This window comes from Miscanthus floridulus, chromosome 10, assembly GCF_019320115.1.
Source record: "Miscanthus floridulus cultivar M001 chromosome 10, ASM1932011v1, whole genome shotgun sequence".
Classification (NCBI taxonomy): domain Eukaryota; kingdom Viridiplantae; phylum Streptophyta; class Magnoliopsida; order Poales; family Poaceae; genus Miscanthus; species Miscanthus floridulus.
Genome location: NC_089589.1, coordinates 16,663,166 through 16,684,081, shown reverse-complemented (window position 1 = coordinate 16,684,081; position 20,916 = coordinate 16,663,166).

Below are 20,916 nucleotides of genomic sequence, written 5' to 3'. Positions count from 1 at the left end.
CGAGCTCAGTGGAGCACGGACGTGGCCTGGTGTCTCGTTGTTTCCTCCTTTTTGCGTGGTAGCTTATGACGACGCCGGCCCCCAGATCCGAGGCGTTCGACGGCGTCCGTGACGTTGTAGTAGCAGGGCACGTAGTTCTCGTACTCGGGCGGGCATACCTCCGCCTCCTTGGCGCGGACGCTGCCGCCCGCGAGCTCGCTGATGTCGAGTAGGTCACTTAGAAATCATGCCTTTTATTTTTTAGAATTAATTTTTCCATGAAATGAAAAACTTAGAAAATAGTTAGAAAATTGTAGAAAATCCATACTAGTTGAACTTGTGGACCGTGTTCATCTTGGCTTCCATGTTCTCTGTCGAGCGGTAACGGACGTCAAGGAGGAGCTTTGATTCTACGAGGGAGAGCGGCAACGGTCGTGGAAGACCGTGTTCCCTTCCTCGTAGAATCGGAGCTCTTCCGTGGCCAAGTACGGTGCCGTCCGGTGGAAAAATGCCCATCGAGATGATCATGTAAGCAAGGTCAACTAGTACAGAAGCTTACGTGATCTTAGAAGATGTGTGATGGCATGAGATCGTGTGATTTTTCTCGATTTTGTCCAGCAGGTCACTTAGAATTAATTTTTCCATGAAACGCCCGTGAGCTCGCCAATATCGAGCAGGTCACTTAGAATTAATTTTTCCATGAAATGAAATACTTAGAAATCATGCCTTTTATTTTTTAGAATTAATTTTTCCATGAAATGAAAAACTTAGAAAATAGTTAGAAATTTGTAGAAAATCGGTACTAGTTGAACTTGCGGACCGTGTTCATCTCAGCTAGCATGTTCTCTGCTGAGTGGTAACGGACGTCAAGGATGAGCTTTGATTCTACGAGGGAGAGCATCAACGGTCGTGGAAGACCGTGTTCCCTTCCTCGTAGAATCAGAACTCTTCCGTGGCCAAGTACGGTGCCGTCCGGTGGAGAAATACCCGCCAAGATGATCACGTAAGCAAGGTCAACTAGTACGGAAGCTTACGTGATCTTAGAAGATGTGTGATGGCATGAGAGCGTGTGTGTTTTCTCAATTTTTTAGTAGGTCACTTAGAATTAATTTTTCCATAAAATGAAATACATAGAAATCATGCCTTTTATTTTTTAGAATTAATTTTTCCATGAAATGAAAAACTTAGAAAATAGTTAGAAAATTATAGAAAATCCATACTAGTTGAACTTGCGGACCGTGTTCATCTCGGCTAACATGTTCTCTACCGAGCAGTAACAGACGTCAAGGAGGAGCTTTGATTCTACGAGGGAGAGCGACAACTATCGTAAAAGACCGTGTTCCCTTCCTCGTACAATCGGAGCTCTTCCGTGGCCAAGTACGGTGTCATCCTGTGAAGAAATGCTCGTCGAGATGATCACGTAAGTAAGGTCAACTAGTACGGATGGTTATTTATTTAAACATGTTTTTGAGCTATAATTTGATGGATATTTGATAACTTCAGACCTACAAATGTCATCTATAAAAGTTACTATCCTCGAGGTGGCACGTCCTGCAGGAGTCCATTTTATAGACATAGTTTTTATTTTTTATAGATATATCTAGTGGTGTAAAAGCTAGATGGCTGCCCCCAGAGATAATATCGATGAAGAAATGATGGATATTATCAATACTGACACTCAATTTGCTGATGGTGACTAGCAGGATGCAGATGACAGGAGTCAATACCTGTCTCTTAAAGATAACCAAGAAAATATTGTGCAAGAAAATACTGGCGAGGTATATATATTTGAATATTTTATATATATATTTGAATATCTATCATCTATTATGTGTACACATGATATTTATTTATTTTTTAAACGTAGCCCTCTGGATCGATGACCACAACAGCGAAAAGCAAAAATATTCGAGGCCCGAAAAAGCCATTGGAGGGGCGCTACATAATATCAGAATTCAATATCGAGACAGGCGAACCACTTGGTCCACATTCAAGGAAATTCGTGCAACACTATGGGTGCCTTGTAAGGGACAGACTTCCGATCAGTGCCCGTGAATGGAAGCAAAAGATCAACGAGCCTCATGTTAGTTTTGTCTCTGATCTTGATAAGAATTTAATTTGGGATGATATCCTTCAACATTTCATGTTGCAAGTAGATGATTATGATGATATCAATATGATGAATTGAAGGATCTAGTTCAAAAATGGGCTATGAAGAAGATGGCCACACAATTCCAGACTTGGAAGAAATCTCTATACACAAATATGTCAAGAAGAACCTAACGCCCAATTTCAATACTAGTGGCATGCTCGCGAAGTTGAGGCCCTACTGGAATGATTTTGTACAGTACAAGACATTGAAAGAGGGTGAGGAACGGGTGAGAAGGAACCAAGAGAATGCCCGATAGAAGGTATACCACCATGGCATGGGATCAGGTGGCTATGCGACTGCCATTCCCAAGTGGGAAAAAATGGAAGCGGACATTCTTGCCAAGGGTATCACACCAGAATCACTCAATTGGCCCAAACACGCGAAGAATTCATTTTTCGCTCATGATGCCTGATGAGTGGAGGAGAAGTATATTGGTACCGATCTACAAGAATAAAGGGGATATTCAAAGTTGTACAAATTACCGGGGAATTAAGTTGATGAGCCATACTATGAAGCTATGGGAGAGAGTTATCGAGCATCGCTTGAGAGCAATAACGCGGGTCTCTATGAACCAATTTGGTTTCATGCCCGGAAGGTCAACCATGGAAGCCATTTTCTTAATAAGACAAGTTATGGAGTGGTATAGGGAGAAGAAGAAGGACCTACACATGGTTTTTATTGACTTGGAGAAGGCTTATGATAAAATACCAAGGAATGTTATGTGGTGGGCTTTGGACAAACATAAAGTCCCAACGAAGTACGTTGGACTCATTAAGGACATGTACAACAATGTTATGACTAGAGTTCGAACAAGTGATGGAGACACAGATGACTTCCCGATTAGGATAGGACTACATCAAGGGTCAGCTTTGAGCCCTTATTTGTTTGCTTTAGTGATGGATGTGGTCACAAGGGACATACAAGGGGACATCCCTTGGTTTATGCTTTTCGCGGACGATGTAGTGTTAATTGATGAAAGCCGGACAGAAGTGAATCAGAAACTGGAGTTATGGCGAGAGACTTTGGAGTCCAAAGGTTTTAGACTTAGTAGAACTAAAACTGAGTATATGAGATGTGACTTTGGCACTACTACTCGGGAGGAGGAAGATGTTAGTTTGGAAGGTCAAGTAGTGCCTACAAAAGATACCTTTCGATATTTAGGATCAATACTACACAGGGACGGGGATATTGATGAAGATGTTAGCCATAGAATCAAAGCAGGGTGGATGAAGTGGCGGCAAGCGTCTGGTGTCCTATGTGACAAAAGGGTACCACAGAAGCTAAAAGGCAAGTTTTATAGGACGGCGATTAGACCTGCTATGTTGTATGGTGCAGAATGTTGGCATATGAAAAGACGGCATATTCAACAGCTAAGTGTCGCGAAAATGCATATGTTGCGTTGGATTTGCAGTCATACAAGAAGGGATCGAGTTCGGAACGATGATATACGTGAGAGATTAGGGGTAGCGCCAATTGAAGAAAAGCTTGTCCAACACCGGTTGAGATGGTTTGGACATGTGCAACGGAGACCTCCAGATGCACCGGTGCATAGTGGAATCCTAAGTCAGGATGGTAACGTGAAGAGAGGCAGAGGAAGACCAAAGTTGACTTGGGTAGAGGCAATAAAAGGAGACTTGAAAGGATGGAATATACCTAAAGACTTAGCCTTAGATAGGAGTGCTTGGAAGACAGCTATTCACGTGCCTAAACCTTGATTGCTTCTGTTGGGTTTCAACTCTAGCCTACCCCAACTTGTTTGGGACTTAAAGGCTTTGTTGTTGTTGTTGTTGTTGTTGTGGGGGAAGACTGGACCTAGAGGCCGGGAAGCTGGTTCATGGCCCAAAACTCAAAAGAGCAACACAAAGATTTTCTTATGCTCTACAAGCTAAAGCTATTGGTGCGTTCAGGCCTAATAGAGAGAAGGATGAACTAATGTATGCCATCGAGACTACTGAACACAGTGACCGAACGAGAGGTTTAGGACAGAACATTTCTTGGGATTATGGTTTCCCTAACGACAGAGATACCTACAGAAGCCGGCAGAGAAGGAATGACGAGGAAGCAGCGCGGATCAACAGGTTGGGGGAATATGTTTGTGAGTCACAGGAGGCGTTGCTTCAAGCACAGGAGCGCGAAAAAGACATGCAAGCTAGAATGCAGGACGAAATTATAAAGCAAGTACAAATAGCAATGAGTGCCCAAAGGCAGGCATCAGATCCAGGAATCAACATTAATATTAGCCCCCTGATCAGTTGAAAAGCAGCTGCGCTTCCACGAAGTTGCCAAATCAAGATGATGCAATGCTATGTTTTCCCGTGGATGACATCACTGCACCGTTTACATTATGTGAGCTACATATTCCAAAAGGGAATGCCACAATCATGGTGGCTCTCGGTATTTTTTCTCCTCCAAATCCTACCAAGACACCAAGAATCCATGGGGCAATAATACCACCTGGATATGTTAGCGTCTCAGTGGATAGAGTTAACAAAGGTTTTAGTGATCTGGCTTTTGACATTCCAGGAGTTGATGGGGAGAAGACTCTAGAAGAAGCAGAGAAGACATTCATACTATGACGCAAGCGCTATATCATTATTCCTGGGGTCTCTAGTCCACCGCCGCTTCCTCAACTACTAGATAATAGGTATGGACAAAAGTGAACGAAATAATTTTTTCATTAATTTTCTATTGACATGCATGATTAATAATAACAATTTCTTATACCTAATTATTCTTTTTTGTACTCACACAGCAGGGCCTCCACCAACCTAAGTCCAATTATTCAATCTCTAGATCATTATAGTGCTCCGGGCAATGATTATGCAACGCCGCCACCGCCGCCACCTCCAAGGAGGTCTCCAATGGCTGCCCCACCTCCCTTCATGACCAAGAAGCAGCCAGCTCCTAAGAGGTCCGCCCCGCAAATGAAGCCGTTGGCCCACCAGCCGGCAAAGAAGAAAGCCTCCTCTAATCCAGTTATTCCCCAAAAACTACTTATGAGAAAAGTGAAAAGGAATTAAATGTTGCACTACAAAAAGATGTCAGCAGTTTCTTCAAAAAAGTAAGAAAGCAACGAGAAGCGAGGGAGAACCCGGAGAAACCGTACTTCTACCTACCTCTAGATCTTCTAAGAAAGAAGGTGGACCAGAAAAAGCGGGAATCTCAAAAGACCCTGCCAAAATCGGACTACGACCGCTCTCTCACCAAGTCATTTGAGGTGACGCAAAAAAAGACTAGAGCAGGGAAAGGTGTTGCACAACTCGGACAACAATCGCAACAATTAGTCCCCCCTCTTGTCATCTATAATAAATATGGTTCAAACTTAGACGTACTGGACGTCGATTTTGAGGACCTGGCTTGGTTTTACGAGGATACCGGTTTGGACCTTGCCCAAGTGCTCGCTGAAGGACCATCTGCTCCGAAAGTGGATCATTGGAAGAAATTTGTACATGGATGAAGAAACATTGTTGGCTTCTTACTTTTTCTACATCATCACTAATCCATAGGCAGATCATATATGGCAAGATGCAGCACCTGATTACTCGAGGAGGTGCCTACTGGGCAGTGCATCCACGTATACATTTCATCAAAAATCTTGAAGGCACTTGCTAATGAATCAACACAGTAATTCAGGGTAGAGGAGGCACCGCTAATGAATCAACACAGTAATTCAACATGTGCTTTGATTAGGTTTGAATCATAAACTGTCCGTGACCTTTATTGAAATGAACAAAGTATGAATTGGAAAGCACAGAGAAGAAAAACCATCTTACAAAACACATGCTCTCCCTATACATAAAACCAAAATACATAGTTAATCTAAGAGTAAGCTAACAATGGCACCATGTCAGGTAAAAATAAAAAAAATGAGTAGGTAATCTAAGAGGAAACTAACAATGGCAAGGACAATAGTATTAAACATATATTTCAGGAGACATAAAGTCACTAACCAATCCTAGGAGCCCCTGGGGCGCGAAGCATCCATAGAAATTCAGATCGAGATAATCAAATTGAGACCTGTAAAGAACAACAACTATAAGCAATCTGATGCTAGACACGCATCAGCAAATACCACATAGGAAATCTAAAGGATTAAGAACATAGAGCAATCGAAAGAAAGGACTAGGTCACCTCGGATTTTGCTAGGCAGCACGAACAGATTTCTAGAAAGAACCCCATGTCTTCCTTGACCACATTGCATAATATAAGCATCAGCAACCAGCAAAGGGAAACAGAAAACCTACAAATTCTCATAAACGTAGAAACTAAGAGAAGCACTGAAGCACGGACAATAGGTTCTGGAGACGAACGGCACAGCACAGATGCGAGGGGCAGTCGAAGCTTATATCAATCTCTGAAAGATAAACTCGTTCGCAGCATACAGTAAAAGGTTAAAAGCAGTAAGGTTCATGGTTTTGGCTGTAGCTGTAGCCTACTAAACAAATAGCAAGCATCAGAGTAATTACCGAAGGTATGTCATATGTGATATGTCCAGCACCAACACCAAAAATTGGGAGACCTTTCAATGAGAGAGACGAAGGCAAAGAAAAAATTATCGAAACAAAGATAGAACTATAAGGGAATCTTCGGTAGCTTTCTGATTAGCATAAAATCTCAGCCATAACCAGTTTAGTGCAAAGATCAAATCTAGATGATCGACAGACACCGGTGCAAAGGGCTGTAAAAACAGAAGGGTAGTAAAATGAAAAAACAATATTTAATAGGGTAACAGGAGGCCTCTAAACAGGACCAATTCAGTGCAAAGATCGAAGTGGAGCTGATCACATGTATGGAGCATTTTTAAATTCACCGCAACTGCAATAATATATGTACTGAAAAATCACTATCATAAGCAAGTGGATTTGCAAGAAAGTGTATGTACTGAAAAATCACAAGCGTAACGAATTCAGTACAAAGATCGAATGCAGCTGATCGACAGGACCTTAGGTTCAGATGTTCTAGACCTGCAAGAAAGAGGATTTGCAAGAAAGTGGATATAGATGGATAGGAATAAATACACCATTGGCACTGAGGTGCGGTCAGTAATAGAACAACAAACAAATTATGTGAAGTAAAGACATCACTAACAATGGACCTATGGTCAGCAACGAGCACACAAAATGTAGCAATTAATGAAAACAAAATAACATATGCAAAAGTGAATTGCTAAGATACAATGGCATAGTCATCACAGAACTAATGAAAATAGCAAGAATCATGGAAGAATGAAAGAACTAACCATCATTGCACTATTCCATTATCTCAGTCTAAAAAAGTTCATCATCCCACAACCCTAGAACCTCAGTAAATAAAATGCAGAATGAAACAACTAATCATCACTGTACAATAAAGGATACCAGTTTTGCACATGATCCGCGTTTTTAAAGACAAGAGAAGCGCAGGAGCAACCGACCTCCTAAGGGAGGGTGGCCAAGATCCTCGCAGTGAGGAGAGGGAACTGAGAGAAGGGAAGGGGGAGAAGGGGAGAGAGCGCCCCTCCACCATGCGCAACAGGGCAGATGTGCCAGTGTGGGGCTCCTCCAGCGATGAAGGCCGGCAAGCTAGATCTACACACGTACCCGGCCCCCGCACTGGCAAAAAGAGCACGCACCGGAGAAATTGGTTACTCCCTAAGCACATGAGATGTATACAGATCGTGGGCGCAGCCACAACGTAAAGAAATTGCTTGTAAGGCCTGCCAAGCCGCTGCACACCGCTGGCACAACTTAGTGCAATTCATAAATTTCATTGTTCCTGTTAGAACAAATAATAGAGAATCAATGTGCTATCATTGTAACAAGGGATAAGAAGGCCTTTCAAAGAAACAAGTGTCGATGAAGCAGAAAAATAACCTCACATCTAAATGATCGCTACAAATGCTATATAGTAACTCATGTATCGAATTGACGTCATAGCGGACACAACTACTATCACCCTATAGGCTTTTTCCATATTGATTTTATGCATTTCCTATTTCCATGTCAAAGGTGTGGTAACCACTGCAATATACCATCAATCAGTTTGTTGGCAAAGGTGATAAACTTTATTAATAAGCAAAATAGGATCGCTTGAATGCCAAACGACAGGAAACACGAGAATAGGAAGGTAAAGAAAAAGGAAAAAACAATGTACTCACCCAGAGGCAATGGCTAGTAGAATGACCATTTCTTGGTTGTATCACTACTAAACACCAACTGGGCATGGCACCTGGAGGAGGAAAGCAATCAGTGTTTCCAGCTTGGAATGTGACACTACCAAACCAAAAGAACTTTACTGATTCAGGACATATCAGGATGGCTGTGATCTTTGATGTATGAAAGTAGAGGAACATCAGATCATTTGTAATGAGCAAAGTAAAATTGCCACAAATAGAACTAAGTGGCAAGAATGTATGAGTGGGAAGCAAAGCATTAAAAAGAAGCTCTGACCCAAACATATTGGTTGTAATGAGTGGACAGCAAATGCTCTGGGTACATATATTTCTCTCAGCAGATAATACTTTTCATGATAGATTACAGGCCTTCAGATCTCAAAATTGCATATATACTGTCATTTGATCCACTTCTTGTAACACTTCGGGTGCTACGAACTTGCTTAGCACCTCGGTTAAGGCCTCAAGGGATGTAGCGAAATAAGTTTTTGAATTTTAGCAAGTTAAACACACATGAAACGGAAAGCAATTTCGGTAAACAAAAACAAAATATAACATATGCATAGTGCTTATGTAAAAGGATGAGCAAATATTGTATTCAAGATTGCAACTTTAGATTTGTGAAGTGAATAGTGTTAACCAGAGTTTTGAGAGCTCCAACATTGAATCCGAGCTCTGGACCTTCTAAGACTAAAAGGAAGAAGACAATGTCATCTTGGCGTTTCTGTTTTAACTAAAATACTTAAGCACTAGCTCCATGCATTCATTTTGTTGGTTGCCTCTAGGTGAGTGCTTTAGCAAGGTGTAGCCTACGATGAGTTGGGGTTGTCGTGGCATCGCAAAAATTGCCCTAACTTCGTTAGAACACGTTGTCGGTTTTGTTTCGGGCATCGGTCGTGAACGGGCATTCAGCGCGATGAGCTCATGTTTGCATCCTTCCATTTCCTCTCTGGTCGCTCTCTGGGAGCATGGTTTGCTTTGCCAGCTAGGTGTTTGTATCGGCCCTAGGTTGGTAACTTTGGTTGAACCTCCTCCGAGCTGGGTTTGAAGTTTAGCGCACTCTAAAAATCATGAAAGCACGTGGTTCGGCCATTCGGGTCTAGGGACGCGGTCACCGCGTCTGGTGTCGCGCCGTCACGGGCTACCTGCACTGTTGCCGGTCATTGCTACCATGCGCTGCGCCACACGTTGGCTAGCGTACCCTGTGGCCGTGATCGCTGTCCCGCTGGCTAGCCATGTGGCGTCGACTACCCGCCGGGCCAGGTGTGGCCACAGCCGCTCTCCGCCATGCGCGAGTTGCTGCCGACCGTGGCACTGTCTGAGCACACATGCAGGGCTGCACCTTGTCCTCTTGTTGTTTTGGTTACTACAGCGCTCTCCCTCTGCCACTCAACCCACCTACCCCAGCTCTATTGTCGGCGCCGTGGCGTGACTTGTCGCGTATACATGGCCGCACAAGCACCCCTAAAGGTTCCACCCGAGCATTTAACAACATGACCCTTGCCCTTGCTCATGCGGTTGTGTCCTCATGGTACCCTGCCTTGTTGGGTCTTAGTTGGGTCACCTCAGCTAGGGCCGCTCCCTGCGACGTAGCGGTGGTAGTACGCTGCTCTCCTCTCCCCTTCATAATCACCAACCTAAGCCCTCCTAGCCCAATTCCTTGTACCAGTGAGTAATATGGAGAGTTACCTAGACGCCCCACTCTCGTTGGGTCCAGCGGTGGTTTAGCCATGGCCAATTTCAGGTTTCGCTCGCCGCCAGCCATGGGCGCCGCCACAGTATGTGGATTGAGGGTAAGGCATGTTAGAGCGGTAATAGTTTAATTGCTCGTAACCCTGAGTTCGGCTTGACTTCCTCCATCCGGTGCTCACGCTATTTCGCCCAGGCTGCTCGTCGTTGGTGGGGTGACGCGCCAGTGTCCATCATAGAGCGCCATCGCCCCGCTTGGTCATATGTGGCCAGCCCTGTTTAGACCACCTTTGATTGAACTGTCACCATGAGCAAGCTCGCTGTAAGCTCTTCATGCTCACTCGCTCATGCGTTAGTCCTCAGGTGGCTCTAGCTCATCAGAACTAGCACGCCGCTGCCGTGGATAGTTGCTCGCCACTATAACTCATGCCAGTGCGTCTCTGAGCCCCTAACCACCACAAAATCCTCGTGTGTTTAGCCGTAGATGGTAGTCGTCCTCTTACTTCTGTCATAGCGAGTTTGGTTTGCCCAGCGTAACCGCCTTAGGCCGTCGGCCGCCGTGCCGGCACGCGCGGGATCCCAGGGATCTCCCTATGGTAGAGGTGCAAACATCTGATGGTTTGGTTGCAAGGTTGCCGACTGTAGGAATAGTGCGCATAGTAGTCGTATTAATCCCTGAAAGCTCGGGGGCTTTTCTACAAAGCCACCGCCGCGCGTGGGTCTCCCGGCCTTGGGCCACGTTGGGCCGTCGTGACGTGCATGCAACCATGCCCGCGCTGGGCCGCTGGGCTGCTGGGCCTCGATGGGTTGCTGCCGGCCCTTTTTGTTTTTCTAAGCATTTTCTGTAACACCGCGGTGTTATGCCAGCATTTAGGCACCGCAAATCATGCATATCATGCATCATCAAGCATCCTAATCATACATGCCCAATCATGACAATAATAACTGAAACACTGCTTCGAAACATACGAAATATGTTTGTGAAACCTGAATGTTGCATACACTTGTTAGAGTTATTTTGCCCTGATTATGTTTGCTAGGCTAGTAAAACATGTTTGGCTATCATTGTAAATCATCTAGAATTATTTAGTCCAATTTTTGGAGCAAAGTTTGTATTCAAATTATTGCCAAATTTTGCTTTTAAAAATAATTCTCCAAAATTAGGGTTTTGAGTTAAAATTGACTTTAATTTTATAATTCAAAATCTATCAAGAATTGGACTTTGGTCATAAAAGCAAAGTTGTAGAGAATTAAATTCTAATCAACTTTCATTTTTGGGACATTTTCAAAAGATGTCATCTTCTTGCTCAAAATGATATTTGAAAGCTGGTATTTGAAAATTTCTTGAAAATATAATTTGAAATTTTCTTTTCTCCCTTCATGGGCCGCCGCCTCGCTTCTCGGCCCACGGCCGAAGCTGGCCCAGCGAGCCTCCCGCAGCGCCGCGTGCTTTGCCTCGGCCCAGCCCAGCCCCACGCGCGTCGGGCCTGCCTCCGCACGCGCCGTGCCCGTTCCCGCTCGCCGTTCCGACCACGGCAGAGCACGCCCGCCGCGTGGTGGCCATGCGCCGTCGATGCCGCCGCGCGTCGTAGTCAGCCTACGTCTGCTCCCACACGCCCATCTACACCTGCCAACCACGCTGCGCTCCTCTCCACTCCATCTCGCCCGCTCTCTCGCTCTCCCGTGCTCGCCCCTCCTCCCGCGCGCAGCAAGCTTGCCACCGAGCGCCACCGCAGCCCGCCGGGCGAATTCGCTGCCCCTCCTCCACCACGGCCAGCAATCAAGCGCCAGCAGGTCTGCCTCACTCTCCGACACTTGGTGCTCGTGGTTGTGCCATCTTTTGAGCCAAGGTAGCGCATTTTCCAAGCTTCGCCACCGTCGGCCATGGCGCCACCGTGCTCGGCCGCCGTGGAACTCCCCCTTCCTCCCCTTCTCCACCCTGCCTAGCTGCCTGCTCGCATTCGCCAACTCTTTGCGAACCCCGTGCGCTCACCCATTTGCCCTGAGACGGCCGGTAATGGCCGCCGGCCCCGCTGGCCGAGCCGTGCCGCCGTGACGTCTCAGCGCCGGCATGGCCTTCGCCTCGGCCGAGCTAGGCCAAGTGGTCGTGGGCCGAAGCCCCGAGCCAAGCTGCCTCTCCCTTTCGCTCAGCCTGAGTGGGCCAAGTGTGGCCATGGGCCAGCTGGTTTCCACGGGCCGGCCCAGTAGCAATAGGAAGTTTCATTTTCAGTTTTTCTTTATTATTTGAAAAGAGAAATGATTTGGAAAATATTTGGATACTCAAAATTGCTCCAAATCTATTGAAATAAATTTTGCTAGGTTCCTTATCACCAGATCTACTTGGGAAAATTATTCCATGTCATTTTTGAGATACTTTTCTGTAGAACTTTATTTAATCATGGATATTGCTGATAACTTGAAAAATATGTAGAAAAACATATAAGCTTCAGAAAAATATGATTTCCAAGTTTGTTAATCTTCTTATGTAATGTACTTCCTAGGAAAAATATGTGTCATGCATGTGCTGTAGAAAAATTTTGAGGTGTAGTTCAAGTACCTTTAATGGCTGATTTTTGTTATTTTTGCTAGAGAGCAAAATTTGTATAAAACATGCATGTGATAATTTTTGTACAGTGATTGTGTGCTATGAAGAACATAGGAAAAATACTAACTCTGTTGTTTGACACTTTTCACAGTACAAAGTATTTTCATGTTCATAATCATGCCATAGCTTGTTATTTTTGTGTAGGCTAATCCACTCATTCAAATACCATAAAAATCTGATGTTAGACTACTTAGGGTAGTACTGTGCTATGGTAATTTTCTAAGATTTTTCTAAGCAATAAAAAATAGATGTTACTATTCAAACCTATTATTAATTAGGGTTTAATCAAGTGTTGCTTTATGTGTGATTAAGAAATTAGTGAAGCTTTGGTGTATCTTTGAAGCATTTAATAAGATATGTTGATTTAGCATATTAGTAGTAGAAGAGAATGCAGTAGATAACATATGCTTGTAGTATATGTTCTTGGATGATGTTGACTACCTTGCATTCAAACATATCCATTGTATTCATCTCATTCGATGCACTGATTGCATAAGCGCTTATGCACATTGCATCATACAGGATCGCAAACCGAGAACCCAGTCATTATACCCGAGGAGCCCAAGGAGCAGCTCGAGGTGTAGCCGCAGGAAGTGTCTGAAGCCGACGAGGAGGACGTTGAGGAACTTCCAGAGTGCCCCAATCACCGCCCGAGCTCCTTCGAGAGAGGCAAGCCCTGGAGCATTTTCTCCTGGTTTGCAATTATTAATTAAATGCTTTACTTTAATTGATGCATTACGTTCAGGAGTTGTTTGCAACCGTTGCTGCATTATACCTTGTCTACCTTTGTTATACTATATCCTTGTTACCCTGGTATCCACCGTCGAGTCAATGCTTAGCTGGCTTAGACCGGTAGAAGTCGGGTGATTTCCTGCCACCTACGAGCTATAGGTGGTTACCTAGATCTGCTTGGATGACTATGAAGTCATGGTATAACTAAGTGTTAAGTCGCGCCGTCACGGGCTACCTGCACTGTTGCCGGTCATTGCTACCATGCGCTGCGCCACACGTTGGCTAGCGTACCCTGTGGCCGTGATCGCTGTCCCGCTGGCTAGCCATGTGGCGTCGACTACCCGCCGGGCCAGGTGTGGCCACAGCCGCTCTCCGCCATGCGCGAGTTGCTGCCGACCGTGGCACTGTCTGAGCACACATGCAGGGCTGCACCTTGTCCTCTTGTTGTTTTGGTTACTACAGCGCTCTCCCTCTGCCACTCAACCCACCTACCCCAGCTCTATTGTCGGCGCCGTGGCGTGACTTGTCGCGTATACATGGCCGCACAAGCACCCCTAAAGGTTCCACCCGAGCATTTAACAACATGACCCTTGCCCTTGCTCATGCGGTTGTGTCCTCATGGTACCCTGCCTTGTTGGGTCTTAGTTGGGTCACCTCAGCTAGGGCCGCTCCCTGCGACGTAGCGGTGGTAGTACGCTGCTCTCCTCTCCCCTTCATAATCACCAACCTAAGCCCTCCTAGCCCAATTCCTTGTACCAGTGAGTAATATGGAGAGTTACCTAGACGCCCCACTCTCGTTGGGTCCAGCGGTGGTTTAGCCATGGCCAATTTCAGGTTTCGCTCGCCGCCAGCCATGGGCGCCGCCACAGTATGTGGATTGAGGGTAAGGCATGTTAGAGCGGTAATAGTTTAATTGCTCGTAACCCTGAGTTCGGCTTGACTTCCTCCATCCGGTGCTCACGCTATTTCGCCCAGGCTGCTCGTCGTTGGTGGGGTGACGCGCCAGTGTCCATCATAGAGCGCCATCGCCCCGCTTGGTCATATGTGGCCAGCCCTGTTTAGACCACCTTTGATTGAACTGTCACCATGAGCAAGCTCGCTGTAAGCTCTTCATGCTCACTCGCTCATGCGTTAGTCCTCAGGTGGCTCTAGCTCATCAGAACTAGCACGCCGCTGCCGTGGATAGTTGCTCGCCACTATAACTCATGCCAGTGCGTCTCTGAGCCCCTAACCACCACAAAATCCTCGTGTGTTTAGCCGTAGATGGTAGTCGTCCTCTTACTTCTGTCATAGCGAGTTTGGTTTGCCCAGCGTAACCGCCTTAGGCCGTCGGCCGCCGTGCCGGCACGCGCGGGATCCCAGGGATCTCCCTATGGTAGAGGTGCAAACATCTGATGGTTTGGTTGCAAGGTTGCCGACTGTAGGAATAGTGCGCATAGTAGTCGTATTAATCCCTGAAAGCTCGGGGGCTTTTCTACAAAGCCACCGCCGCGCGTGGGTCTCCCGGCCTTGGGCCACGTTGGGCCGTCGTGACGTGCATGCAACCATGCCCGCGCTGGGCCGCTGGGCTGCTGGGCCTCGATGGGTTGCTGCCGGCCCTTTTTGTTTTTCTAAGCATTTTCTGTAACACCGCGGTGTTATGCCAGCATTTAGGCACCGCAAATCATGCATATCATGCATCATCAAGCATCCTAATCATACATGCCCAATCATGACAATAATAACTGAAACACTGCTTCGAAACATACGAAATATGTTTGTGAAACCTGAATGTTGCATACACTTGTTAGAGTTATTTTGCCCTGATTATGTTTGCTAGGCTAGTAAAACATGTTTGGCTATCATTGTAAATCATCTAGAATTATTTAGTCCAATTTTTGGAGCAAAGTTTGTATTCAAATTATTGCCAAATTTTGCTTTTAAAAATAATTCTCCAAAATTAGGGTTTTGAGTTAAAATTGACTTTAATTTTATAATTCAAAATCTATCAAGAATTGGACTTTGGTCATAAAAGCAAAGTTGTAGAGAATTAAATTCTAATCAACTTTCATTTTTGGGACATTTTCAAAAGATGTCATCTTCTTGCTCAAAATGATATTTGAAAGCTGGTATTTGAAAATTTCTTGAAAATATAATTTGAAATTTTCTTTTCTCCCTTCATGGGCCGCCGCCTCGCTTCTCGGCCCACGGCCGAAGCTGGCCCAGCGAGCCTCCCGCAGCGCCGCGTGCTTTGCCTCGGCCCAGCCCAGCCCCACGCGCGTCGGGCCTGCCTCCGCACGCGCCGTGCCCGTTCCCGCTCGCCGTTCCGACCACGGCAGAGCACGCCCGCCGCGTGGTGGCCATGCGCCGTCGATGCCGCCGCGCGTCGTAGTCAGCCTACGTCTGCTCCCACACGCCCATCTACACCTGCCAACCACGCTGCGCTCCTCTCCACTCCATCTCGCCCGCTCTCTCGCTCTCCCGTGCTCGCCCCTCCTCCCGCGCGCAGCAAGCTTGCCACCGAGCGCCACCGCAGCCCGCCGGGCGAATTCGCTGCCCCTCCTCCACCACGGCCAGCAATCAAGCGCCAGCAGGTCTGCCTCACTCTCCGACACTTGGTGCTCGTGGTTGTGCCATCTTTTGAGCCAAGGTAGCGCATTTTCCAAGCTTCGCCACCGTCGGCCATGGCGCCACCGTGCTCGGCCGCCGTGGAACTCCCCCTTCCTCCCCTTCTCCACCCTGCCTAGCTGCCTGCTCGCATTCGCCAACTCTTTGCGAACCCCGTGCGCTCACCCATTTGCCCTGAGACGGCCGGTAATGGCCGCCGGCCCCGCTGGCCGAGCCGTGCCGCCGTGACGTCTCAGCGCCGGCATGGCCTTCGCCTCGGCCGAGCTAGGCCAAGTGGTCGTGGGCCGAAGCCCCGAGCCAAGCTGCCTCTCCCTTTCGCTCAGCCTGAGTGGGCCAAGTGTGGCCATGGGCCAGCTGGTTTCCACGGGCCGGCCCAGTAGCAATAGGAAGTTTCATTTTCAGTTTTTCTTTATTATTTGAAAAGAGAAATGATTTGGAAAATATTTGGATACTCAAAATTGCTCCAAATCTATTGAAATAAATTTTGCTAGGTTCCTTATCACCAGATCTACTTGGGAAAATTATTCCATGTCATTTTTGAGATACTTTTCTGTAGAACTTTATTTAATCATGGATATTGCTGATAACTTGAAAAATATGTAGAAAAACATATAAGCTTCAGAAAAATATGATTTCCAAGTTTGTTAATCTTCTTATGTAATGTACTTCCTAGGAAAAATATGTGTCATGCATGTGCTGTAGAAAAATTTTGAGGTGTAGTTCAAGTACCTTTAATGGCTGATTTTTGTTATTTTTGCTAGAGAGCAAAATTTGTATAAAACATGCATGTGATAATTTTTGTACAGTGATTGTGTGCTATGAAGAACATAGGAAAAATACTAACTCTGTTGTTTGACACTTTTCACAGTACAAAGTATTTTCATGTTCATAATCATGCCATAGCTTGTTATTTTTGTGTAGGCTAATCCACTCATTCAAATACCATAAAAATCTGATGTTAGACTACTTAGGGTAGTACTGTGCTATGGTAATTTTCTAAGATTTTTCTAAGCAATAAAAAATAGATGTTACTATTCAAACCTATTATTAATTAGGGTTTAATCAAGTGTTGCTTTATGTGTGATTAAGAAATTAGTGAAGCTTTGGTGTATCTTTGAAGCATTTAATAAGATATGTTGATTTAGCATATTAGTAGTAGAAGAGAATGCAGTAGATAACATATGCTTGTAGTATATGTTCTTGGATGATGTTGACTACCTTGCATTCAAACATATCCATTGTATTCATCTCATTCGATGCACTGATTGCATAAGCGCTTATGCACATTGCATCATACAGGATCGCAAACCGAGAACCCAGTCATTATACCCGAGGAGCCCAAGGAGCAGCTCGAGGTGTAGCCGCAGGAAGTGTCTGAAGCCGACGAGGAGGACGTTGAGGAACTTCCAGAGTGCCCCAATCACCGCCCGAGCTCCTTCGAGAGAGGCAAGCCCTGGAGCATTTTCTCCTGGTTTGCAATTATTAATTAAATGCTTTACTTTAATTGATGCATTACGTTCAGGAGTTGTTTGCAACCGTTGCTGCATTATACCTTGTCTACCTTTGTTATACTATATCCTTGTTACCCTGGTATCCACCGTCGAGTCAATGCTTAGCTGGCTTAGACCGGTAGAAGTCGGGTGATTTCCTGCCACCTACGAGCTATAGGTGGTTACCTAGATCTGCTTGGATGACTATGAAGTCATGGTATAACTAAGTGTTAAATGAAGTTGAGACCGGACGGAGACTTATAGAGTTTTGGACTGTAGTGCTTTCCGTCTGTGTCGATTAAGGACCGACCGCTGTTGGGCCTCGAGTCATGTTGAACGCATGCCTTACATTTAGCTGGCCGGATAAAGTACCTTCCGACCGTGAAGCTGGGAGATTATTCGGGCCGAGTAGATTGCCCGCAGCACACTATGCCAGAGCAGGTGTGGTAGGACACGGGGGCGAGATGATAAGACCAAAGTGCAGTCGGTCGGCCCCCGGGTACATGTGGTTCCTGGCAAACTTGAGATTCCTGGATAGTTGACTCGGTGATCAATATCTCACTTTAGCGGGTGAGTGAGGTTTGTGTAAGGAATAAATCACCAGCTGGTTAGGAATCGATTCGAATCGCCATCGCTCCTGGATAATGAGCACTTGACTTGAGTTACTTTATCGTAGTAAATGTTGATGGAACACTAGGACAGTTATAATGAATATGACATTATGGAAGTTGTTTAATGATCATTGGTTATCATTATCTGCTTAATCACATGTTTGCTCTAGTATAGGTGCAAATCTAGTCGACAGGTTATAATTAATTAACTTGGCAATAATGTCTTTAGAAAGGTTCTTGAAATGCTAAAAATGCTTTCTTTGCAAATGAGTCAGCTACCCTACTATAAAGCCTTCATAATCCTTGGTGTCACTTATTTTCGGTTATGTCGGGTAAGTCTAGCTGAGTACCTTCTCGTACTCAGGGTTTTATTCCCACTTGTTGCAGATGGGCAGATGTATTACGGCTACTGTATTAACTGCCTTTATCCTGTGATGGGTGATGCTTAGGACCATGGGCATGGTCATTCCTTATGTCTCGTCTGATGCTTTTGTTAGAGATGATCATTCGCTGGCACTGTATTTGAACTCCGTGTGAGTGTGTGTGGTTTTGAACAAATGACTTTCGCTACTTTTATTCGAACTCGTTTTGTAATAACTATGTTTAAACTCTGATGTATCTGAGATGCAAACTTTTATGTAATATGTGATGGTGACCGCTAAACTTATTACGATCTTGGCTGGAATGGAAGTTGGTTTGAAATCCTTCGTGATTTCACGGACTACCAGGTTATACGGGCTTAAGTTTGCTAAATCGTCTGCTCTGGCGGATGATTTTCTTACTTAATTTCGTATAATTGGTCGGTTCTGTTACATTTTCTAATTTAGTTTCTAAGGCAAACTTGTAATAAATTTGTGTAGTTGGCCAAAAATTATGAAACTAATTTTGTTAGGTTCCTAAAATCATAATCTATCTGCTAGTATATTTTGTTCATATAGTTTTATAATATCTTCAGGAGTTATCTAATTAAATTGAGATGCTTAATATTGTAAGATATAAACTTATAGGAATTGTTGTGATAAATGGGTGATAGTGTTGGCTCTGAAACTTTCACAATAAATTCCTAACATTATTAGGTGTTTAGTGTAATTTTTGTAGCTCCATAATAATTAGTTGCTAGGGTAGCTAAAGGAGCCCTAGTTGAAAATATATATTTAATCAATAAAATACTGACACACCTTAGGATTTTAGAACTAAAACATTTTTCTGGAGACAAAACCTTACTTGACGACGTGGATACATAGACTAGTACGTTAGTCATTAAAGCTAGCTCGTTAGCTTGCGGAGCGTAATCATATTTTAGAGTTGCAGTTGTCGTTGGTTAATTATGTTTTCTGCGTTATATCCACATATATCATAATAGGAACAACGATGGATCGTGGAGTCGACTAGGGAAATAGAAAAAGATGGTGCCTCAATGATCGTGTCACTATGATGGAGTGCTAACCTTTGGTTATATCTTACACAGGCAAGCACCGGTGCATAACCCCTATTATTCTGCACTTTAACTTATGCTTGTGCATTAAGTTTTAAGGAGTTGAATGAAATCCACTTGCATATATATATCATTATCCTATGAGTCTTACTAGTATGTCAGGATCATGTAGATTTCTATGCTAAAGGATTCCGGTAGAAGTCGAGTGATTACCTGTTACTCGCGAGAGATAGGAAAGACATTATTGTTCTTATTATCATATAACTATCACATGGAATATATATATGGATGATAATTGGAGACCGGGCGGAACTGTGCTTTGGATTTGGATTTAGACTTGGTTAAGCAACCAAGCCAGGCTCCGGTTGCATTTGTCCCTCCTGTGTCGATTGAGGACCGTCCGTTGCTGTGGATGGTTGTCAGGTCACTGACTTATTATCTTAAGCGCATACTTTCTTATGGGAGCAGGAAGACTCGTTACGCTCTTGTCATGGGTTCCGGTTCTTTTTGGGCTGACTGATTGAAGGTGGGGAAAGGTGGAGGTCTAAGCACCATACTGAGACCTGGTCTCAAGTGTGGGGGCTTGGAGTCCAAGTTTAGACCAGGACCTGGACCCCTTGACAGGAGTGAAACGGGTTGGTCTTGTTTGTGCTTGGGGTACAAGCGAGGAGTGAGTTTCGAGGTACCCAGCTGGGATACATTGGTTCGCGAATCGCTGTTTCTGTGAGACGGTATGACTTGGCTATGATCTAGCACTATAGTAAGAACTGGAATATGAAAGATGGTAAAGTGGTTCTGATTGCTTACCACATGCTTGAAAGTAGCATAGGTTCTTGCATAGAATGAATAGTTAATGAACTAATGATGACTGCTAATAAAATTGAATATAAGGACCCACGTTTAGTAATGCTTCCTGCAGATACAATAACCAGCAAGCCAAATAAGCCTTGCATATCCTTGGAGTCTTTTACTTTCCTCCTGTCGGGTAAGTCCTGCTGAGTATAATCAAGTACTTAGGGTTTTATTCCCCTGTTGCAGGTGATAGGTGGATGCTAGAGCTGACTCTTGTGCGTGAAAATCTCCTAGTGGGATCAGAGAGTATTCCTTTCATGCTGGGATCGTAGTGTTTATTTATAACCCTCACTCAAGGTTTTATAAGAAAAGATGTAAAATCTATTAGCATATCTTGTATATGAAATGCCACTATGTTAATGCTTCACCATGTCATTAAATTAATTTTTATTTTTGCTGTAACTCTGATCATATGTTATTTTTCGCTGCAAAATAAAACTTGTGAACCTAAAATGTATAAACTCTTTTACATTTAAAACTATCTTAATTCCGTTATTGTATTCAACTTGTTTAAGTACTTTAATGTTGTAATAAAGTGATGTAAGAAATGGTTAAGAATGTTGTAAGCTTTATCCTCTCATTTATGATCCTAATGGAAAAATATGGATTTTCG